Raw genomic sequence first — 16107 nt, 5'->3', positions numbered from 1 at the left:
TCTGACCAGGGAAAGCATCATAGTTTTTCACTCTGGTAGAATTTCTTTGGGATCAAAACTGAAGGTGGAATTTACTGGTTTACGAAGTGAACATTGGCTTTAGTGCAGTTTTCATACTGAGGAATAAGTATGGGGAGGAAAGATTTAGGGCATGAATTCATATCTGTCTTGCTTACTGTTATGTCCCAGGGCTCAGCACAGGTGCCCAGTGCCAAGTAGTTATTGGAGACTGTTGTTATTTTAGTCATTAAGTCATGTCCAACTCTTAGCAAGCCTGGACTGTAGCTGTCCAGGCTCCTCTATCCATGGGATTTCCCAGGCAAGAATACTGGAGTGGGTAGCCATTTCCTCGTCTGGAGCATCTTTCCAACCCAGGGATTGAACCTGTGTCTCCTGCATTAGCAGGCAGATTCCTTACCCCTGAGCCACCTGGGAAGCCCCAGGTAGTGGAGGTATAGTTCTTCAATTAAAATGGGCCATTCAATGGACGATTTTGCACTGACTTTCAGTAACAATGAAGATACTACTCTGCCCCTGAATGTTGTATTCTCTCTCCCTAGAAAGCCATACTTCAGTTCTCACATTAAATCCAACTTCGTTTGTTTTAGTATCTCTGAAAAGGATTTGCTTCCTTCCTCTGGAGCTCTCCCTGCAGGTGGAAAATACTCACTCCCTGTGGGACTGTTTGACTACTGTTTGTCTCCTCTAGTAGGCTCCAGAAGGCATAGATCACTTTTGATTTTGATCACCTTCATACCCCATCCTGTATCATAGAGTCTGGCACTTACTAGATACTCATTAAATACTTTGTTAAGTGAATGAAAGTCACTAATTACCAAACAGCATGGTGGGTTGTGCTTTTAATGAATTTTCAATGAAAATGAGGATAATGGATGAAAACGAGGATACTGTTAAATATAATAATGAGGATACTGTTAAACATAATAATAATGATGCTGATGCTTAAAAAAAAAAGAAAAGGTGATGGTAGCTACTTCTGTTAAATTCTAACCATGTTCCAGGCCCTTTACATAAAATGTACCCCTTATAACTCAATGAGGAAGGCAAAATTATTTGCTGCATTTTACCAACGAGGAAAATGAGCATTAAAGGAGATTGATGATTCCGATAAAGTCATGCACTTAATTGGCTGGTGGAGCCCAGGATTCAAATGAACATTCTTAACCACCACGCAAAATTGTTCTCCCTATGCTATTTTACTAAAGCATCCTCTGGTTTATGATCTGGAGGAACAAATTGATAGTGTCCTCATGTGTCCTGAGCAGTGTGATAAGTTACCTTGTGACAACCCAAAATAGCAACAGTTCTCTATCACTTCATTGTGAGGCCTCCACCCTGTTTTTAGCCAGGAGCAAAAAAAAAAAAAAAAAAAATGTAGAATCAGGGGCCATAAGATTCTTTATTTTCATTTTCAGAGCATTGGAGTGGGATTTTTTTCTCTTCCCCCATGAGTCTTCTTTGGTGCACCACCCCCTTGGTTAATGTCCTTTGCTGCAGTTCTGTTAATAAGGAGTTATCACATATTTCATTTGTTCATTTGAAAAGCCAATGTTTATTGCAGTGCAGAGCAGCCACATTATTGTAAGTACTTACTCAGACAAATTAAATGATTCCATGTAGTAGCTCTGCAAAGTCTGATTTCCGTGTGTGGAATTGTGTTTATCATCACCCAATTTCAAAGGGACAAAATAGCACATTTACACTGGTAACTCTTTTATAACATCCCCTTTCTACATTATGTGTTTGTTTTGTTGTTAGAAACCAACCCAAATCCCTTCTTCTAGGATGACACAAAAGGATGGCAATATTTAAATATAAGGTCTGTGATGGGGCGAAGCAATTGAGGCATGTCCAGCGTTGCCTTGGTGCCTTCTGCCCTCATGGGTGCATTATGTAGATACAGGGATTGCCAAATTTTCCTTTAAGAGTTTAGCTAACTGATTCTTCAAGAACTTAAGGTCTCTCAAGGAAGTGTACATAGAAGGCATTTTTCAACACAGTATTGGCCCAGGAGGAAGCATTGGATCTTCTGGGGCTTTCACTTCATGATTATTGAACTTTCCTGCAAGCTTTTTTTTTCCTCCACAGATTCTCCCTCCAAGAAGAAAAGGAACACTCTTTGCAATTCTAGTCTCTTTAAAGAATGACCTCCTCACCTCAAAGAGAGTCTTTCAGTATTACTAGTAGAAATAAATTATCTTAAAGCTAACTTTTATTTTAAAGCAAAAATTCCGTTTTGGAGGGGGGAGAATTTAATTTCAAACCCTAGAACATACAAGGTTAATGGCAAACTCACTTCAAGGAGAGAAATATAAAAAACAAAATCGCTCAGTCGGCTGAAGAACTAATCAGACATATTGTTCCCTTGATTCTACAAAATTACAGCGAACCTTTTAGAAAGGTTGAAAAGATGTCCATGGTGTGCTCCAAGTTTCCTTGGTCTGTAAATGTATGTTCCCTCTTCCCAGAGGCGCTGGTATGTGCAGAAGGGGTCTCCTGGCTAAGGGCTGAGTGTCTTTCCAAATGACAGATGGTTCCCTCTACTGGCTGAACTTAAATTCAGTCCTCTGAGCTGAGCCAACCAGGGAGGAATCACCATCCTTCTCACTGATAATGAAACCGGTTTTGAGTTGCATCCTTAAAGAAACCAACCACCCGAGGCCAGTTTAAGTGTACACAGGAACTGGTGATGGACGTCTTCCTCCCTGTCTCCTTCTCCCCTCCCTCCTGTCTCCCCTCCCTTCCTTTCTTCCTCCCTCCCTTTCCCTTTACTTCCTTTATTTCGAGAAAAATGTAAAGATACAGACAAGTCCAAAAGGTAGTGTAATAGGCATCTGTATTCCTACTATCTAAAAAGGAGCATCTGTTTATGTTTAGTCAGATTTACTTCCAGTTTGTGTGTTTGTTTCTTTTCAAAGCAATTACTGATGAAACCAAATTCCCTGTTAAGTACCACATCTGGCCTTCCTTCCACTCTTTACTGTCTCAGCTGTCTACCAAAAGTTCCCTACTATAAATTTAGGATGTTTTTAACTAGTGTATTGTTTGTATTTTTTATGCACACACACATATATACCAACAACCAATATACACTATTTTGTTTGAATATTTAATGTTTAAATCTTTCCTTGTTGCTTTTTTAACATCACAGTATTTACAAAAATTAGCTGCATTGATGCCATAAAAATCAATTGATCAATTTTAACAGCTCCATAATATTCCATCCTATACATATAGTGCATTTTATTGACCTATTCCATTTCCAGTGCCACCTTTAGATCATTTCCAAAGTTTGCTGTACAAAAACAAAAACACTTCAGTATTATTTTAGTATGTGTCTTCTTGTGTCCGTGTTGCTTGAGTCCAGGATACCCTGTAGGAAGAATCAGTATACCATAGGATATTGTAGTATTACTTTTGATAAATATAATGAAATTGCTCACCAGAAAGATATACCAATTCATGATTTGGCCAGAGGTAAACTAGAGTATTATGCTATTTTTTCCCCTACATCTTAGACAACACTGGCTTTTGTCTACCTTTTCCGTGTTTACTATTCTAACAAAATAAAAATGGAATTCCATTAATATAATATGCAAATATGCATTTTACTCTAGTGATTCTGAGCTTTTTTTTTAATGTTCATTGTTCATTGAGATTTCTTCTTTGAACAACCATTTTTCCCTATGTTTGTTCATCTTTTTTCTTGATTTTAGTAGTTCCTTATATGTTTTGGTTACTTATTCTCTGTCTGTTTCATGTTCTTTGTTGTTCAGTTGCTAAGTCTTGTGCAACTCTTTTCGACCCTATGAACTGCAGCACGCCAGGCTTCCCTGTCCTTCACTGTCTCCCAGAATTTGCTCAAACTCATGTCATTGAGTCAGTGATACCATCCAAGCACCTAATCCTCTGCCCTCAATCTTTCCTCTTCTCCTCCTGCCCTCAATCTTTCCCAGCTTCAGGGTCTTTTCCAGTGAGTTGGTTCTTTGCATCAGGTGGCCAAATATTGGATCTTTAGCTTCAGCATCAGTCCTTCCAATGAATATTCAGAGTTGATTTCCTTTAGGATTAACTGATTTGATTTCCTTGCTGTCCAAGGGACTCTCAGGAGTCTTCTCTAGCATCACAATGTGAAAGCATCAGTTCTTGGCACTCACTGTTCTTTATGGTCCCACTCTCAAATCTGTACATGACTACTGGAAAAACTATAGCTTTGACTATATGGACCTTTGTCAGCAAAGTGATGTCTCTGCTTTTTAATACTCTGTCTAGGTTGGTCTTAACTTTTCTTCCAAGAAGCAAGCATCTTTTAATTTCGTTGCTGTAGTCACTGTCCACAGTGATTTTGGAGCCCAGGAAAATAAAGTCTGTCACAGTTTCCACTTTTTCCCATCTATTTGCTGTGAAGTGATGGGACTGAATGCCACAATCTTTGTTTTTTGAATGCTGAATTTTAAGCTGGCTTTTTCACTCTTCTCTTTCACCTTCATCAAGAGGTTCTTTAGTTCCTCTTCACTTTCTGCCATTAAAATGGTATCATCTGCATATCTGAGGTTGTTGATATTTCTCCTGGAAGTCTTGATTCCAGGTTGTGCTTCATCCAGCCCAGTGTTTCTCATGATGTACTATGCATATAGGTTAAATAAGCAGGGTGACAATATACAGCCTTGATATATTCCTTTTCCAATTTTGAACCAGTCCATTGTTCCATGTTCCAAGAACAGTTCTAAGTGTTGCTTCTTGACCTGCATACAAGTCCCTAACATGTGCCAGGAAATTGTGCTTGGTGTTTTGTCCTAATTAAAAAAAAAATATTCTCTTTATAAATATACCCTTCATATATATATTATTATGCCCATTTGACAGAAGTGAAAAGTGAGGCTCAATGGAGTTCAGCAGCTATATAAGACACAGAGATAGTGAAATACATTACTAGAATTGAAACTCAGGCTAGTAGGACCACAAACCTTTGTTCCTTCTGTTGTCAGATTCCTTCTGATTCTCATGGACACTAGGGTTTCAAAAGAAAGTAGGTAAACTGACCCACAAAGTACCCTTCAGACTGGCCAAATGATTTGGCATAGACCGCCACAAAACCTTGAGGGTCCCTTGGACTGCAAGGAGATCCAACCAGTCCATTCTGAAGGAGATCAGCCCTGGGATTTCTTTGGAAGGAATGATGCTTAAGCTGAAACTCCAGTACTTTGGCCACCTCATGCGAAGAGTTGACTCATTGGAAAAGACTCTGATGCTGGGAAGGATTGGGGGCAGGAGGAGAAGGGGACGACAGAGGATGAGATGGCTGGATGGCATCACTGACTCGATGGACGTGAGTCTGAGTGAACTCTGGGATATGGTGATGCACAGGGAGGCCTGGCGTGCTGCGATTCATGGGGTCACAAAGAGTCAGACACGACTGAGCGACTGAACTGAACTGAACCACAAAACCAGAGAGGTACTCTTGCTGACAGGTTGGCAGGTTGGCTTCATCTTTCTGCAAAATGGAAAACCCCAATGGCAGTACTGGCTGACTATGAAGAGGGTCAAATAACAATGCAGCTAGAACAGCCCAGGACTGACTAGAAGTGGAAGATGGAATTTCAGAGCACCATTCTGCCTCTTCCTTTATGTGATCTTGTAGGGGTCAGTGCAGACCAATGACAATACTTAGACATTACACATGTGCTTTTATTTTACCCTTTCAACAGTACCAATGCAGTCCTGTTTGCTCAGTATTCATGCTGAATGTCCCTAATGAAGCTGTACCTATAAGCCATCTGGATCACTGCAGAAATGATCATCTGAATTTCTCTTTTCTGATGTAGGTATTCCAGGACTGCCAACCTGCCGAACAGCCTCTGCAGAAACTCCGTGCACCCTTCTGTTGAGCACTCTGAGGAAGTAACAGTCTTCAGGCAGGTAGTGTTTACTTAATTTCAGATTTTTTTCATAGAATTAGGCATACCTGACTTACTATGGACATCTGTATCATAGCAGTAAGATTCCTATGTACACATAAAATAGAACCCTTAAACAGGTAGAATTTCAGGGCTCGATTTCCGTAGAGAATTTAGCCTCTCCTGACTTCTATTTGTAGCGGCCATTTAAAACTCAGGGTATAAATATTATGTCAGTTAAATAAGGAGTGATGACTTTACTTTTTGAAGAAAGCATTACCTTCCCTTTTATGAAATGTAGTCTAACTATTGCCTGATTGACATCTATTATGTTAGTCTCCCCCCACCAGACAGTTACACATATTTAATAATTTTTGTGTGTAAAAAGTAAGGTTAAACAGTTACATAGTCGAGTTGTTAGGCTTTACGTGGTTTTGAGAATGATCCTGGAGATGAGATGGCATTAGTAGTGGCAGGAGGTCACATCTGACATGAAATGTACCTCCTAAAATGGCAATGGATTGTTCTTGGTCAGAGGAAGTTCTAGTGGCATTTGCTGGGACAGTGAAGAATATATCTTATAAAAAAGACTTGCGGATAGGACAAAGTAATTACTCATCTTTGTATGTATTTGAATGATTTCACTGGATACATTTAATATGCATTTTTAAAAATAGCAATAAAGGACTGGAAATACGTGAATATGGGCAATACTTCCCTGGCATGATATCAGTGGACAGTGTTCATTTAAACCCTTCCTGGAACTCATATGTACATCCCCCTTTCCTCTTCTCTCATTCCTTCTCATCTTTATTCCACTCACAGTATCTCCCCATTCCAAAGTCTCAGCTAACAATTTAGCATGTGTAATAAATATAAATATTGAACAGCCCCATGTGTCAGAACACAAACATTTATTATGCTTTCAGTCACGATCCATTCTCTTGTTTCCATTTTACATTGTCTGCCTTCTAGTCTCTCGTATTCCACAGTTGTTTAAAACTTATAGATTTATGCAAAGTTTACAAAATCGGGCAAGACTATCCCTCAAATGTGTAGGGCTGTGACACATTGCTGTGTTTTCTAGAAATACTCACCAAATGCAGATTATGGAGGGATGAGTCAGACATCTTCACTTCTTGATGGCCCTGACTTCTTTCTGGTGAATCACCTTCCTGTCTAGAGGGTTTTTCTGGAAGATGAAGAAGGCTTAAGGATGGTAAATGAAATGAGCTGAAATGGAACCCTGGTGTGAGTTTTGCACAGAATTGTTTGATCCTTGTGTTATGGTTCTGGTTAGTGTTTTTGAGCCCTGAAGCAAAGCTCTTTTTAACATGAAAGCTGTCAATATGAAATATATAGATCTAAAAGAGGAGTATTTTAATATTAATTATTAGCAGAAGGAGGAATTGCATTCTATAACTTTGACTTTTAGCATCTCCACCTATTTCTCTTTGCTTAGAAAGACTTCCCTTTTCTCTCTTCATAGTAAAAGGCATGTCCTTCATGATTCTGAAGACCTATACTTCACTGTTTCTTTTCTTTAAGGAGACTGACAGGTTTCTGCCATTTGCTGTGTAATCTCGGTTAACTCATTTCACCTCTCTGAACTCTGGTATCTTCCTCCAAAATATGGGGCTAATTATGGGAACTGCCTCACAGAATGCTTATGAAGGATTAAATGGCAATTATTATAAAGGGATAAGCAAGATACTTGGCATACAGAAGCTCTTAAGAGATGGTAAGGACTATTATGGGAAGGAAATGTGCACTTACTGATTCTGTATCACTGACTAAGGATATTATTTTCAATATCCTGTTTCTCATAGGATATTACCTATTGCAGTTTTCAATGAGGCAAGATATAGAGATATCTGAGATCAAAAAACTAGGGTAAAATAAATAACGTGGCAAAGTACCATGTAGATTATCTCCGGTAGTCATGAACCCGTATAAGCCTCATTGCTTTGGGATTAAATGCTGCCAGTGTTACTGCCAGATCTGATTAATGTTTTATCATTTTATCATTTAACTTTATGCTGTACTTTCATTCCACATCTTCTCATGTACTTGGCAGGGTGATCAAGGAAGCTCTGACTTATGTTTCTACCTAAAACCAAAACCAAATATCACTAGGTGAGGTAGTGAATGAAGGTTAAATATTTTGAGAGGAACTGGGAGGTGCAAAAGAGTGTTTCCTAAACGTTTTTCACTTGTTTCCACTTCTAGTATGGCTAAGTATGTGCTGTTGAACCTGGTATCTTCACATATAGAAACTGTAAAGTATGCGAGAAAAACTACCTGACAACCCTAGAGAGTCAAAATAAGTAGGTAGATTCTGAAAGGAACTTCAGATTCAAAACTTAGAAGCAGGCTCAGTGCAGAATGATTTCCCCATTTTATGGCTTTTTCGACTGAGGGTATGCATGGTGAGGTTAATGTCACTTCGGGTGACTAACTCCAGTAGAAAAACCACAATCTTTTTAGTTTGAAGACCCCAGGAACAGGGTTCAGTGCAACAACAGCCCCTGGAAAATGAAGCTAGAATACTGTTTTTAAATTAATAATTTTATTTATTTGTTTTTGGCTGTGCTGGGTCTTTGTTGTTGCAGACTTTCTCAGTTGCGGCAAGTGGGGGCCACTCTTTGTTGTGGTGTAGGAGGTTCTCATTGAGGTGGCTGCTCTTGTTGTAGAGCAGAGGCTCTAGGACACATGAGCTTCAGTAGCTTCAACACAGGAGCCCAGCATTTCAGCTCCCAGGCTCTAGAGCACGCTCAATAGTTGAGGGTCGTGTGCTTGGTTCCTCTGTGGCATGTGGGATCTTCCTGAACCAGAGATCGAATCTGTGTCTCCTGTATTGGCAGGTGGATTCTTTACCACTGAGCCACCAGGGAAGCCCTTAAGCTAGAATTCTGGAAAGCGGAAAGGTGGATGAGGAAGCTCCCAATTCCGTGTAAAAATAAAACCCAAAGTTTTGACTGACTCCTGAATCATGAATGTGTGGAGCAGATACAAGCTGCTGCTAAGTCGCTTCAATCGTGTCTGACTCTGTGAGACCCCATAGACGGAAGCCCACCAGGCTCCCCCGTCCCTGGGATTCTCCAGGCAAGAACACTGGAGTGGGTTGCCATTTCCTTCTCCAATGCATGAAAGTGAAAAGTGAAAGGGAATTCGCTCAGTCGTGTCCGACTCTTAGCGACACCATGGACTACAGCCTACCAGGCTCCTCCGTCCATGGGATTTTCCAGGCAAGAGTACTGGAGTGGGGTGCCATTGCCTTCTCCGAGATACAAGCTAGCACAGCTGGAGATGAAAGAACTGAACTGAAGTTTGAGCTGCCACCCAAGAGATAGTTTTCACCTTGTATATAATCAAATTAATTGCTTGCTAAAACAAACAAATCAGTACTCTTCACAGAATTCGAACAGATTTTAGAGTCTTTGCTTCAAAATATTTGCATCATACATTCACATAATACAATCCCAAATTATATAAGATATGAAGAACCAAAAAAATGTGACCCCTTCTGAAGATAAAAGTCTAATTCCAAGATGACCCAAAGGTGGGAATTAGCAAAGATTTTAAAACAGCGTTTATAACCATACTCAATGAGGCTAGAAAGGTACACTCACAATGAGTAAAAAATATAGTAAATGGAAACTACAAAAAAGAAACAAATGGAGATTCCAGAACTGAAAATATATTTGAAATAAAAATTCACTGAACTACATCCATTGGAAATAATAGAAGGTGTCAATGAACCTAAAGATAGAACAGAAGCAAATTTTATTCTTAAGAACAGAAAGAAAAGAGTTTTTTTAATTTTTTAATTGTTGGTCATACTCCACTGTATGTGGGAACTTAGTTCCCTGACTAGGGATTGAACCCACATCCCCTGCACTGGAAGGTGGAGTTTTAACCTCTGGACCACTGGGTAAGTCCCAGAAGAAAGATTTAAAAAACTAAAGAATAACAAATAGAGCCTCAGAGATCTATGTAACATAAGTAAAAATGTCTAACATATATGTAATTGGAGTCTCAGAAGAAGACAAGAAAGAGAATGGTAAAGGAAAATATTTGAAGAAATAATGGCCACGTTTTTTTAAAATTTGATGAAATGTATACATTTACAGATCCAGAAACTCAGTGAACTTCAAACAAGATTAATTTGAAGAAAACTGTACCTATGCACATCATATTCTGTTGGACACCAACAGTAAAGAGAAAATTTTGATAGTGGTCAGAGAAAATGGCAGGTTACCTTCCAGGACACTGTACTTCAAATCAGCACTGCCTTCTTATCAGTAACTATAGAGTCTAGGAAAAGTGAAATGATATTTTTTAAGTACAGAGAAGGAAAAAGAAAAATCCTGTTAACCCAGAAATCTATGTATAGTGAAAATATCCTTTGAGACTGAAGACAAATTAAAGACATTTTCAGATAAAAGTAAGCTAAGAGAATTCATTGCCAGCAGACCTACAACACAAGAAATGCTAAAGGAAGTTATTCAAGCTGAAGTGCGATAACACCAGATGGAATCTTAAATCTTCAAGAATGAATCAAGAATATCAGAAATTGTAAATATGAAAGAGTATTTTCATCTCAGTATCTTTAAAATGCACAGAAAATTAAAAAGCCAAATCATAACACTGCCTTGTGATACTTATAATGTACTATATGTAGATATCATATGTAAGATAATTATAACATAAATAATGAGGGGGGTACATATTAAATGGACTTATATAATTGTATAGTTTTCAATTTTATACGGGGTGGTAATGAAATGAACTCTTAAGTAGACTGTGAAAGCTCAAAAATGTATATTTTAATGCTTAGAAAAATAACTGAAAATCCAGTAGATAAAGTAGAATCCTAAGCACTTTAAAAATTATTCAAAAAGAATGCAGGAAAGATTGAACAGAGAACAAAAAGCAGAAGAGGCAAAAGGAAACCAAGCAATGAAATTGTAGCTGTAAGTGCAACCATATCATGTTAATCATATTTATTTATATTGAATGATTTTATTGTTCCATTGCTCAGTTGTGTCAGACTCTTTGCAACATGGTGGACTGCAGCCAGGCTTCATATAGAATGTTAATGTTGCACACTGGCTTTGGAACTCAAATAAAGGCCCTTTCATGTTGGGTGAAAATCTTGGTAGATTGGACCTAGGGTGGTGTTTGGAGAGAGATCAAGCCATGAGCCTTTGATGTGGGGGCACTGACTCCAAGACCCCAGACAACCAGAGAACTAACCCTAGGGAATATCAAATAGTGAGAACGCACACAAAGGAAACCACTTGAATACAAGACCTGGCATCACCCAACCACCAGCAGCACCCTGTGCATGACAACCTCATTTAAACAACAAACAAAACAAAAATATAAACCCAGTCATCAGCAGACAGGATTACCACCTCACTCACCCTTGCCCATCAGAGGAAAAACAAACAAACAAAAACTCAACACAAATCTCACCCTATAGAAAGCTTACAGAAACCACTGGACCAACCTTAGGAGGGCAGAAACCAAAAGGAAGAAAGAATTCAGCCTTGAAGCCTGGGAAAAGGAGACCTCAAACACAGTAAGATAAAAAAAATAATGAAAAGGCAGATAAATACTACACAAATGAAGGAACAAACTGGAAACACAGAAGTCCAAATAAATGAAGAGGAAATAGCCAAACTACCTGAAAAAGAATTCAGAATAATGATAGTAAAGATGATCAAAATCCTTGAAAACAAAATGGAGAAAATGCAATAATCAATTAACTAAGATCTAGAAGAATTGAAGAATAAACATAGAGTCAAACAACACACCTACTGAAATTAAAAATACTCTATAAGTAACGAATAGCAGAATATCTGAAGCAGAAGAATAGATCAGTGAGCTGGAAGATAAAATGGTGAAGATAACTTCTGAAGAGCAGAATAAAGTAAAAAGAATGAAAAGAACTGAGGACAGTCTCGGAGACCTCTGGGGCAATATCAAATGCACCAACATTCGAATTATATGGGTCCCAGAAGAAGAAGAGAAAAAGAAAGGTATGAGAAAATTTTTGAAGAAATCATAGTTGAAAATTTCCCCAACATGGAAAAGGAAATAGTCACTCAACTCCAAGAGTCACAAAGAGTCCCATACAGGATAAACCTAAGGAGAAACATGCCAAGATACATACTAATCAAACTAACAAAGACTAAATACAAAGAAAGAATATTAAAAGCAGCAAGGGAGAAGCAACAAATAACATACAAGGGAAACCCCATATGCTTAACAGCTGATCTTTCAGCAGAAACTCTGCAGGCCGGAAGGGAATGGCAAGATATATAAAGTACTGAAAGGGAAAAATCTACAGCCAAGATTACTGCACCCAGAAAGGATCTCATTCAAAATTGATGGAGAAATAAGCTTTTCAGACAAGCAAAAATTAAGAAAATTGAGTACCACCAAACCATCTTTACAACAAATGTTAAAGGGACTTATATAGTCAAGAAATACAAGAGAAGATAAAAGATCTACAAAATCAACCACAAACAATTAAGAAAATGGTAATAGGAACATATATATCAATAATTACTTTAAATGAAAATGGACTAAATGCTCCAACCAAAAGACATACACTGGCTGAATAGATACAAAAACAAGACCCATTTATATGCTATCTACAAGAAACCCACTTCAGACCTAAAGACACGTATAGACTGAAAGTGAGAGGATGGAAAAATATATTCCATGCAAATGGGAAGCAAAAGAAAGCTGGAGTAGCAATCCTCACATAAAACAAAATAGATCTTAAAAGAAGATTACAAGAGATAAGGAAGGACACTACATAATGATCAAGGGATCAATCCAAGAGGAAGACATAACAATTGTAAATATCTATGCACCCAACATAGGAGCATCTCAATACATAAGACAAACAATAAGAGACATAAAAGGAGAAATTGACAGTAACACAATAATAGTAGGAGACTTTAACACCCCACTCACACCAATGGACAGATCATCAAAACAGAAAATTAGTAAGGAAACTCAAGTCTTAAATGATACATTAGATGAAATGGATCTCATTGATATCTTCAGGACATTCCATCCAAATGCAAAGAATATACCTTCTTCTCAAGTGCACCTGGGACATTCTCCAGGATAGACCACATCTTGGGTCACAAATCAAACCTCAGTAAATTTAATAAAATTGAAATCATATCAAGCATCTTCTCTGACCACAATGCTATGAGACTAGATATCAATTATAGGAGCAACACGAACACATGAAGATTAAACAACATGTTTCTAAATAACCAACAGGTTATTGAAGAAATCAAAAAGGAAATAAAAAAATTTCTAGAAACAAATGACAATGAAAACATGACAACTCAAAACTTATGGGATGCAGCAAAAACAGTTCTAAGAGGGAAGTTTATAGCAATACAATCCTACCTCAAGAAAGAAGAAAAACATCGACTAGACAAGCTAACTTTACACCTAAAACAACTGGGAAGAGAAGAAGAAAAAAACTCTCCAAATTAGTAAAAGGAAAGAAATCATAAAGATCCCAACAGAAATAAATGAAAAAGAAATGAAAGAAACAGTAGTAAAGATTAATAAAACTAAAAGCTGTTTCTTTGAGAAGACAAAGGTGACAAGCCTTTAGCCAAACTCATCAAGAAAAAAGAGAGAAGAATCAAATCAACAAAATTAGAAATGAAAAAAGAGAGGTTACAACAGACAATGCAGAAATACAAAGGATTATAAGAGATAATTGTGAACAATCATATGGCATTAAAATGGATAGCCTGGAAGAAATGGACAGATTCTTAGAAAAGTTCAATCTTCTAGGACTGAACCAGGAAGAAATAGAAATTATGAACAACCCAGCTTCAAGCATTGAAATTGAAGCTGTGATCAAAAATCTCCCAAAAAACAAAAGCCCAGGACCAGATGGCTTCACAGGATAATTCTATCAAACATTTATAAAAGACCTAATGCCTATCCTTCTAAAACTTTCAGAAAATTGCAGAGGAAGGAACAGTTCCAAACTCATTCTACAAGGCCACTATCACCCTGATACCAAAACCAGACAAAGACAACACACAAAAAAGAAACTACAGGCCAATATCACTGATGAATATAGATGCAAAAATCCACAACAAAATTTTAGCAAACAATTTAGGAACACATCAAAAAGCTGATACACCATGATCAAGTTGGTTTTATTCCAGGAATGCAAGGATTCTTCAATATACACAAATCAATCAATGTGATACACCATATCAACAAATTGAAAGATAAAAAATGTATGATAATCTTTTTCTAGATACAGAAAAAGCCTTTGACAAAATTCAGCACCCATTTATAATTAAAACTCTTAAAAAAAATATGGACACCTAAGGAACCTACCCTGGTGGCTCAGAGGTTAAAGTGTCTGCCTGGAGTGCAGGAGACCTGGGTTCGATCCCTGGGTTGGGAAGATCCCCAGGAGAAGGAAATGGCAACCCACCCCAGTACTCTTGCCTGGAGAATCCCATGGAGGGAGGAGCCTGGTAGGCTACAGTCCATGGGGTCACATAGTAAAGGCCATACATGATAAGCCTACAGCAAGCATTATACTCAATGGTGAAAAACTGAAAGCATTCCTCCTAAGATCAGGAGCAAGACAAAGGTGTCCACTTTCACCACTGTTATTCAGCATAGTTCTGAAAGTTCTAGCTACAGCAATCAGAGAAGACAAAAAGTAAATAAATAAAAGGAATCCAGATTGGAAAAGAAGAAGTAAAGCTCTCACTGTTTGCAGATAACATGATACTGTAAACAGAAAACCCTAAAGATAGTATCAGAAAATTACTAGAGCTAATCAGTGAAGTTAGCAAAGTTGCAGGGTACAGAATCAATACACAGAAATCACTTGCATTTCTATATACTAACAATGAAAAATCAGAAAGAGAAATTAAGGAATCAATCCCATTCACCATTGCAAGAAAAAGAATTAAATACCTAAGAATAAACTTACCTAAGGAGAGAAAAGAACTGTACACAGAAAATTATAAGACACTAATGAAAGAAATCAACGATGACATAAACAGATGGAGAGATATTCCACGTTCCTGGGTAGGAAGAATCAATACTGTGAAAATGACTATACTACCAAATGCAATCTACAGATTCAATATGACCCCTATCAAATTACCAGTAGCAGTTTTCACAGAACTAGAACAAAAATTTCACAAGTCATATGGAAACACAAAAGACCCCGAATAGCCAAAGCAGTCTTGAGAAAGAAGAATGGAGCTGGAGGAATCAACCTTCCTGACTTCAGATTCTACTACAAAACTACGGTCATCAAGACAGTATGGTACTGGCACAAAAACAGAAATATAGACCAATGGAACAAGGCAGAAAACCCAGAAATAAACCCATGCACCCATGGGTACCTTATTTTTGACAAAGAAGGCAAGAATATACAATGGGGCAAAGACAGCCTCTTCAGTAAATGGTGCTGGGTAAACTGGACAGCTACATGTGAAAGAATGAAATTAGAATACTTCCTAACACCAAACACAAAGATAAACTCAAAATGGATTAAAGACCTAAATGTAAGACCAGAAACTATAAAACTCGTAGAGGAAAACATAGGCAGAATACTTGATGACATAAATCCAAACAAGATTCTCTATGATCCACCTCCTAGAGTAACGGAAATAAAAACAAAAGTAAACAAGTGGAACCTGATTAAACTTAACAGCTTTTGCACAGCAAAGGAAACTATAAGCAAGGTGAAAAGACAACCTGCACAATGAGAGAAAATAGTAGCGAATGAAACAACTGACAAAGGATTAACTTCCAAAATATACAAGCAGCTCATACAACTCAGTACCAGAAAAACAAACAACCCAATCAAAAAGTGGGAAAAAAACCTAAACAGACATTTCTCCAAAGAAGACATATAAATGGCTAACAAACACATGAAAAGATGCTCAACATTGCTCATTATTAGAGAAATGCAAATCAAAACTACAATGAGATATCACCTTACACCCGTCAGAATGGCCATCGTCAAAAAGTCTCAAACAGTAAATGCTGGAGAGGGTGTGGAGAAAAGGGAACACTCTTGCACTGTTGGTGGGAATGTAAATTGATACAGCCACTGTGGAAGACAGTATGGGGATTCCTTTAAAACTAGGAATAA

The 16107-nt window shown here is 37.8% G+C and overlaps 1 protein-coding gene across 6 annotated transcripts in view; it reads left to right on the top strand.

Moving 5' to 3' along the window:
• FHIT (fragile histidine triad) overlaps positions 1–16107 on the top strand; it is a 1526080-nt gene that overhangs the window by 425645 nt on the left and 1084328 nt on the right. For 4 of the 6 annotated variants that reach the window (XM_027523187.1, XM_027523188.1, XM_027523190.1 and 1 more), the window contains one exon: positions 5847–5940. The gene's annotated coding sequence lies outside the window, so the exon portion shown is untranslated. The remainder of the gene's footprint in view (positions 1–5846; positions 5941–16107) is intronic. The other 2 variants (XM_027523189.1, XM_027523194.1) reach the window with 1 other exon arrangement.

This window comes from Bos indicus x Bos taurus, chromosome 22 (genome assembly GCF_003369695.1).
Source record: "Bos indicus x Bos taurus breed Angus x Brahman F1 hybrid chromosome 22, Bos_hybrid_MaternalHap_v2.0, whole genome shotgun sequence".
Classification (NCBI taxonomy): domain Eukaryota; kingdom Metazoa; phylum Chordata; class Mammalia; order Artiodactyla; family Bovidae; genus Bos; species Bos indicus x Bos taurus.
The sequence above is the reverse complement of the archived record's forward strand: the minus strand, read 5'-3'. Positions and strand labels throughout refer to the sequence as shown.